This window comes from Heterodontus francisci, unplaced genomic scaffold (genome assembly GCF_036365525.1).
Source record: "Heterodontus francisci isolate sHetFra1 unplaced genomic scaffold, sHetFra1.hap1 HAP1_SCAFFOLD_507, whole genome shotgun sequence".
Lineage (NCBI taxonomy): Eukaryota > Metazoa > Chordata > Chondrichthyes > Heterodontiformes > Heterodontidae > Heterodontus > Heterodontus francisci.
Genome location: NW_027141543.1, coordinates 57,867 through 66,500, shown reverse-complemented (window position 1 = coordinate 66,500; position 8,634 = coordinate 57,867).

Below are 8,634 nucleotides of genomic sequence, written 5' to 3'. Positions count from 1 at the left end.
GGGGTTGTTCCATGCTACATATGTCGAGACTCTGAATCATTGAAAGCAAATGATTGGTCAAACCTTCTTCAGTTATAGAAGTGCAGAACGCAATTACCACAGCCCAATATTCATCCTGTGTAATAGCAAAAGAATAAAATTCACCACTCATGGCCCACATACTCTGAGCACTGTGTTGCTGACAGAAGATTAGTTAACACTGGAATAACTAATGAGCTTACATTAACGACACTCAGGGTAAGAACGCGTTATTACGCAGAGGATCTGAATGCTGTAACAGTGCTATTCTGCTTTTTAGCAGTCTAAATAGGAAAGCTTTGTTTCCCTCGGAGCAGTGCGATAGAAAACAGAGCAATCAATACATTTCACTTTTTAACATAATCAAACATCTTCAACGAAGAGGAATGATCTTTGGCTACATATTCTATTCGTTAAACACAAAGACATCTCCATGGAATGTAGAGTCCAGTCATGTAAAACAGCAATTTGAATATAGGCATGGATTCTTCGTTCTAATTCGTGACCCACACTCAGTACGATTCAGCGGTGACATATACTCCCAATAATACATGATGACTGGGATCGGGTGTTCCATTCTGATTAATGATCCACACGCAGTCTAATTCTACATTGAGAATACTCGCAGTCCAAATATCCAGGATAATTACCACAACTTAGTGTGGGTGCAAGATTATATGGAATTGCAGGAAATTTCGTAATTTAACTTGACCATGAGACTTACACAGAAAGTTGCAACAGTAGTTGGATTTCCCATCTCCTATTCGTTGAAATGATGTCACTAATCAGGGGCCTGTATATCGGTGACAGATAGATCAGCATGTAACATTACCAGACAGAGAAAAAAACCGGAGACCAGCTCACACCCAAATTTACACAACTTCAATGGTTATCGTCACTTACCAGGAATACCAATGATAACAAGGATCAGGAAATATATTTTCTGGATGCTGGCAATTGGTAGATGCATTTTCTGTGCAAAGTGATCTACCCCTTCGTGCTGCAGACATCCTGTTTACCGAATACTCCAGGAAGATAGATTACCCGAGCCAATCATATATACCCTGTGGGATCACTACGAGGAGATTGAAATTGTAACACGGCTCAATCTTGTTTTCTATTTAAAAATGTGAACTAACCGTTTACAACAGCAGTTAACTCCCTATTGTGACAGAACCAAAGGCCCGACCTCGATATCTCACAGTTGTTCATAACTGACATTCCCCCTACCCTGGCTATGCAGTAATTACATTCTAAATGTTGGAGTTTCCCTCTCAGGGCTGTTCTCCCGCACTCACGATTGTTGCTGTCCTCGATAACTATTAACATTCAGTGACCCAATCGAAGTGTGGGATGTGAGTCTATGGATCATAGGTTCAGAAAAGTTAACGTTTTGTCGCACAATTGGGCTGTTCAAATTACTGCCTGACAATGGTACATTAAACTTGTGTCGCTCGGGTTGCTACCAAATCATAGTAGAAATAAGCTGGTCATGTCTAAATTGCAGGGCTAGTAGCAGCGCAGTGTAACAAGGATATCGTACTGCAGCTACTTACAATCTATGTAAAATAGTTAGTTGAAGGGAAAACGTTTACTGTATCCAGAAAGGCTGACAAAACAAAGTTAGGGGGGACTGGAAGCTGTGAGAAGGATGCAAAAAGGTAAAATGAAGTGAATGAGCAAGAACGTTGAAAATGGAACCGAATGTGGAGAAATGCGAGGATATTATATGAAGAATAGAAAAATTGAATATATTTTAAAGTCGTGAGAAAATCTGAAATGGTGTCCAGAGGGATTTGGGTGTCTTGTGCACCTATCACAGAAATATAGCTTGAGCAGCCGCAATTTGGAAGGCAAGCGGCCTTTTGGGAGAGGGCGAGAGAGGGAGAGATAGATAGAGAGAGTGGAAGAGGGTGATTGAGAGAAGTGGTAGGGGGTGATAGAGAGAGAGACTGTTGGGGAGATAGAGGGAAAGACGATGTTAAAGAAGGAGAGCAAGAGTGAGAGATAGATAGAGAGAGAGAGAGACAGCGCAGGAGAAGGAGAGGGAGGGACTGAGCAAGAGAGGGTACATGGAAACTACCACATGGTGAAAAAATATCTAACTCGCGCTGAACATGACCTGGGTCCATTTGAATTGATCTCATAGACGGGGCTGCACTCTGTATTTAACACTTGCTGTACTTGAACTGGGTATGTTTGTTGGGACAGTGCAGCTAGAGATTTACTCTGTCTCTAACCATGCTGGAACTGGCCTGGGACCGTGTTTGGACTGTTTTGGGCTGCAGTGGAGCCAAGCATGTTCAGTACACAGCAGGTAATAGGAATGATACACTCCAGTCTGGTACTGTGTGGCCCATATGTTTATCAGAGTCAGCTAGGAACATAGGAAGAGAGGAGAGACTATTTAACCTTTCAAACCTGCTATTGGACTACCCCTGGAGCAGTGTTCATCATTCTGTCCACTGTATCAACGTAAGCAAGTCCTGGCCTTGGAAGGAGTGGTGCAAATTCAGCAGAATGTTATCTGGATTGCCAAGGTAAGAGCATGAGGAGAGATTGCACAAACCAGTCTTGCATTTCCTGGAATATAGAACGAAGGAGTGATTTAATTGTTTTCATGAGTATTCTGAAAGAAAGGAAGAGTGTCAGATCGAGAGAAAAATGTTTTTTCCCCCCGCCGGTTTCAGAGGCCAGGACAGCGGGACCAAACCTTAAAATCAGAGCCAGGTCTTTCAAAAGAGTGGTTAGAAAAAAAATGTTCAAAATAAGCCTGATAGAAATCTAGTCTAACGTGATACATGAAAACTTGGTCGATTTTTGTAAAACCTCCATCTGGTTCACGAATGTCCTTCAGGGAAGGAAATCTACTGTCCTTGCATGTGGGGAGATAGTGGGAAAGACGATGTTAAAGAAGGAGAGCCAGAGCGAGAGATAGATAGATAGAGAGAGAGATACAGAGAGAGAGCGCAGGAGAAGGAGAGGGAGGGACTGAGCAAGAGTGGATACATGGAAACTACCACATGGCAGTTTCCATGTTTCCATGGTAGTGACTCCAAACTCACAGCAACATGGTTGACTCTGAAATGCCTTCTGAAATGGCCTAGCATGGGACTCCGTTGTTTCAAAACCCCACAAAGTCTGAGAAAAGGAATGCAACTGGATGGATTACCTGGCAACGGCCTAGGCACCAGAAGCTAAAATGGCAAAGACAGCCCTGTCGAACCTACAAAGTCCTCCTGACAAACATCTGGCGACTGTGCTAAAACGTGGAGAGCTGTCCCATAGACTAGTCAAGCAACAGCCTAAAATAGTCATATTCACAGTATCTAGCCTTACAGACATAGTCCCAGACACCGCTATCAACATCCATGGGGATGTCCTGCCCAATTCAAGGACAGATGAGTCAGAGGTGCTGGCACAGATGTATACAGTCGGAAGGGAGTTGCCCTGGGTGTGCTGAACATTATCTGTTGACCACATGAAGTTTCATGACAGCAGGTCAAACATGGACAAAGCAACCACCTGCTAATAGCCATTTACTGGCCCATCCCTTTGGGTGCTGCGACATGTTGAACACCAGTTAGAAAAAGCACTCAGGTTATTAAGGGCACAAAAAGTACTGTGGGTGGGGGCCTTGGATGACCATGACTAAGAGTGGCTTAGCAACACCACTATTGACCAAGCTGGCTGAGTCCGAAAATAAATAGCTGCTGGACTATGTCTGCGGTGGTGCGGGAAAAATAGAAGGAAAAACATTAGCTACTTGACATTTTCCTCAGTAATATACCTGTCAGAGATACAACTGCCCATGTTAGCATTGGTAGGATTGGCCACCACACAGTCCTTGTGGAGACAAAGTCCCGTCTTCACATTGAGAGTACCCACCAACGTGTTGTGTGGAATGACCAGTATGCCAAATGGGATAGATTTCAAACAGATCAAGCAACTCAGAATTGGGTATCCTTGAGCAGCTGTGGGCCATTAGCAGCAGAATTGTATTCAACCACAATCTGTATCCTCATGGCACCTATGAGTCAAAATACAGCACCCGGCCAGGTGTTAGATTAAGATGTAGGTGAGCACTTCAGTGATAGTGATCACAATGCGGTTAGGTTTACCTTAGCGATGGGCAGGGACAGGTATATACCGCAGGGCAAGAATTATAGCTGGGGGAAAGGAAATTATGATGCGATTAGGCAAGATTTAGGATGCGTAGGATGGGGAAGGAAACTGCAAGCGATGGGCACAATCGAAATGTGGAGCTTATTCAAGGAGCAGCTAATGCGTGTCCTTGATAAGTATGTACCTGTCACGCAGGGAAGAAGTTGCCGAGCGAGGGAGACGTGATTTACTAAAAAAGTTGAAGCGCTAGTCAAGAGGAAGAAGAAGGCTTATGTTAGGATGAGACCTGAAGGCTCAGTTAGGGCACTTGAGAGTTACAAGCTAGCCAGGAAGGATCTGAAGGGAGAGCTAAGAAGAGCGAGGAGAGGACACGAGAAGTCATTGGCGGATAGGATCACAGAAAACCCTAAGGCTTTCTATAGGTATATCAGGAATAAAAGAATGACTAGAGTTAGATTAGGGCCAATCAAGGATAGTAGTGGGAAGTTGTGTGTGGAATCAGAGGAGATAGGGGAAGTGTTAAATGAATATTTTTCGTCAGTATGTACAGTAGAGAAAGAAAATGTTGTCGAGGAGAATACTGAGATACAGACTACTAGGCTAGATGGGATTGAGGTTCACAAGGAGGAGGTGTTAGCAATTTTGGAAAGGGTGAAAATAGATAAGTCCCCTGGGCCAGATGGGATTTATCCAAGGAATCTCTGGGAAGCCAGGAAGGAGATTGCAGAGCCGTTGTCCTCTATCTTTATGTCGTCATTGTCGACAGGAGGAGTGCCGGAAGACTGGAGGATAGCAAATGTTGTCCCCTTGTTCAAGAAGGGGAGTAGAGACAGCCTTGGTAATTATAGACCTGTGAGCCTTACTTCGGTTGTGGGTAAAATGTTGGAAAAGGTTATAAGAGATAGGATTTATAATCATCTTGAAAAGAATAAGTTCATTTGCGATAGTCAGCACGGTTTTGTGAAGGGGAGGTCGTGCCTCACAAACCTTATTGAGTTTTTCGAGAAGGTGACCAAACAGGTGCATGAGGGTAAAGCAGTGGATGTGCTGTGTGTGGATTTCAGTAAGGCGTTTGATAAGGTTCCCCATGGTAGGCTATTGCAGAAAATACGGAAGTATGGGGTTGAAGGTGATTTAGAGCTTTGGATCAGAAATTGGCTAGCTGAAAGAAGACAGAGGGTGGTGGCTGATGGCAAATGTTCATCCTGGAGTTTAGTTACACGTGGTGTACCGCAAGGATCTGTTTCGGGGCCACTGCTGTTTGTCTTTTTCATAAATGACCTGGATGAGGGTGTAGAAGGGGGGGTGGTTAGTAAATTTGCGGCTAACACGAAGGTAGGTGGAGTTGTGGATAGTGCTGAAGGGTGTTGTAGGGTACAGAGGGACATAGATAGGCTGCAGAGCTGGGCTGAGAGATGGCAAATGGAGTTTAATGCGGAAAAGTGTGAGGTGATTCACTTCAGAAGGAGTAACAGGAATGCAGAGTACTGGGCTAATGGGAAGATTCTTGGTAGTGTAGATGAGCAGAGAGATCTTGGTGTCCAGGTACATAAATCCGTGAAAGTTGCTGCACAGGTTAATAGAGCTGTTAAGAAGGCATATGGTGTGTTAGCTTTTATTAGTAGGGGGATCGAGTTTCGGAGACACGAGGTCTTGATGCAGCTGTAGAAAACTCTGGTGAGGCCGCACCTGGAGTATTGCAGTTCTGGACACCTCATTATAGGAAGGATGTGGAAGCTTTGGAAAGGGTGCAGAGGAGATTTACTAGGATGTTGCCTGATATGGAGGGACGGTCTTACGAGGAAAGGCTGAGGGAATTGAGGTTGTTTTCGTTGGAGAGAAGGAGGAGGAGAGGTGACTTAATAGAGACATATAAGATAATCAGAGGGTTAGATCGGGTGGATAGTGAGAGTCGTTTTCCTCGGATGGTGATGGCAAACACGAGGGGACATAGCTTATAAGTTGAGGGGTGATAGATATAGGACAGATGTCAGAGGTAGTTTCTTTACTCAGAGAATTGTAGGGGCGTAGAACGCCCTGCCTGCAACAGTAGTAGACTTGCCAACTTTCAGTGCATTTAAGTGGTCATTGAATAGACATGTGGATGAAAATGGAATAGTGTAAGTCAGATGGTTTCACAGGTCGGAGCAACATCGAGGGCCGAAGGGCCTGTACTGCACTGTAATGTTCTAAATTCTAAATTCCCATCCCAACAGAACTGTGGGTGTACCTACTCCACAGGGACTGCAAAGGTTAATGAAGGCATCTCACCACCACCTTCCCCAGGGCAATTAACGATGGAATGTGCAATAAAATAATGTTCCTTGCTACTATTAACTAAAAAAACTGGGGGTCCTACCTTGGTTCAATGAAGACTGCAGGAGGGCTAGCCAGAAGCAGCACCATGCATCCCGATAAAATGAGGTGTCAGCCCGGTGACGCAACAACACAGGACTTCATGAATGCCAAAAAATGGAAACAGCACGCGTTAGAGTGAGCTAAGTGATCCCACAACAAACGGTTCACACCTAAGCTCTGCAGTCCTTTCACTTTCATTTGTGAATTGTAGTGACGAACAACTAATAGGAAGAGGAGGCTCTACAAATATCAGCTTTCTCACTGATTGATGAGTCCAGCACATCAGAGCAAAAGACAAAGAACAAAGAAGAAAGAACAAAGAACAGTACACACAGGAACAGGCCATTCGGCCCTCCAAGTCTGCGCCGATCTTGATGCCTGCCTAAACTAAAACCTTCTGCACTTCTGGGGACCGTATCCCTCTATTCCCTTCCTATTCATATATTTGTCAAGATGCCTCTTAAACGTTATTATCGTACTTGCTTCCACCACCGCCGCCGGCAGCAAGTTCCAGGCACTCACCACGCTCTGTGTAAAGAACCTGCCTCGCACATCCCCTCTAAACTTTACCCCTCTCACCTTAAACCTATGACCCCTAGTAACTGACTCTTCCACCCTGGGAAAAAGCTTCTGACTTTCCACTCTATCCATACCGCTCATAACTTTGTAAACCTCTATCATGTCGCCCCTCCACCTCCGTCGTTCCAGTGAAAAGAGTCCGAGTTTATCCAACCTCTCCTCACAGCTAATGTCCTCCAGACCAAGCAACATCCTGGTAAACCTCTTCTGTACCATCTCTAAAGCCTCCACGTCCTTCTGGTCGTGTGGCGAACGGACAAGACAAGGTTGAAGTATTTCCATTCATCTTCAGACAGAAGTTCCGAGTTGATGATCCAACTCGGCCTCCGACTGAGGTCGCCTGCATCACAGATGCATTTGACTGTGCTTGGAATCACGAGGCGCTTGCAAAACTGGAGTCAATGGGAATCAGGGGGAAATTTCGACAATAGCTGGAGTTAGACCTAGCACAAAGAAAGATGGCTGTGGTTGTTTGAGGTCGATTATCGTATTTCCAAGACACCCTGAAGGTATTGTTCAGAGTAGAGTCCTAGGCACAACCATCTTCAGCTGCTTCATCAATGACGTTCACGATGTAAGATTCCTGGGTCGCTAAAACTAACTAACCAGCATACTACTTGTTAAAATCTAGCTCTTATAAACTAACCAATGACTTATTATTATGAACTAACATTTACTTTTACGATAATCCTTCTTTGTAGCTTGTTTGCACTGGTGTACTGACTTGGGTTGCATTAGGGTGTAAAAATGGAAGTTTGGTGACTGAGGATAATTAAGGGTTAATGTTATCTTCAGTCCAGTCTGTCTTTTATTTGGCAGATTAACTTAACAGTTGCTGTTTGGGTTGGAGAAGGTGAGTTTTAGACCAACTTTAAGCAGAGTTCACTCAGGCTCTGCTTGCAGCTGCACATTGCTAATTAGAGAATTGACTTAAACCAGTTTTCAGGGGCCAGAGTCAGTCAGTATAAAAGTACTTACAGTGCTGACCTTGTTTGCACTAGAGTGCTGTCTTGGGTTGAATTAGAGTGTTCTAGTGGAAGTTTGGTGACTGAGGAAGTTCGGTGAGGAGGGAGCGAGGAGCTCCTTTCATTTCGTTTCTGTCCTCAGAGTGAGGGGAGCTGAGAGTTTCCAAAGAGCACAGATGACTGGTGAGTAAGTCTTGGTGGGTATTTTTCAAAGTGGATTGAATTGTAAGTCATTGTTTTAGCAAGACTTAGTTGCTTTTTAAAATTATAATCTTCTAAAGTTATAAAGTTAAAGGGCAGGAGAGCTTGAACCCGTGGTTTGCTCCTATTGTTTCATGTGAGAATCCAGGAACAATTCCAGTCCCCGGGACCAGCATGTGTGCAGGAACTGTGTCCAGCTGCAGCTCCTGGAAGCTCGGGTTTCAGAGCTGGAACGGCAGCTGGAAACACTGTGGCGCATCCGCAAGTCTGAGAGCATTGTGGATAGCACGTATAGAGAGGTGGTCACACCGCAGCTGAAGGCACTTGAGGAAGGAAGGGAATGGGTGACCACCAGGCAGTCCAAGAGAATCAGGAAGGTAGTTCAGGA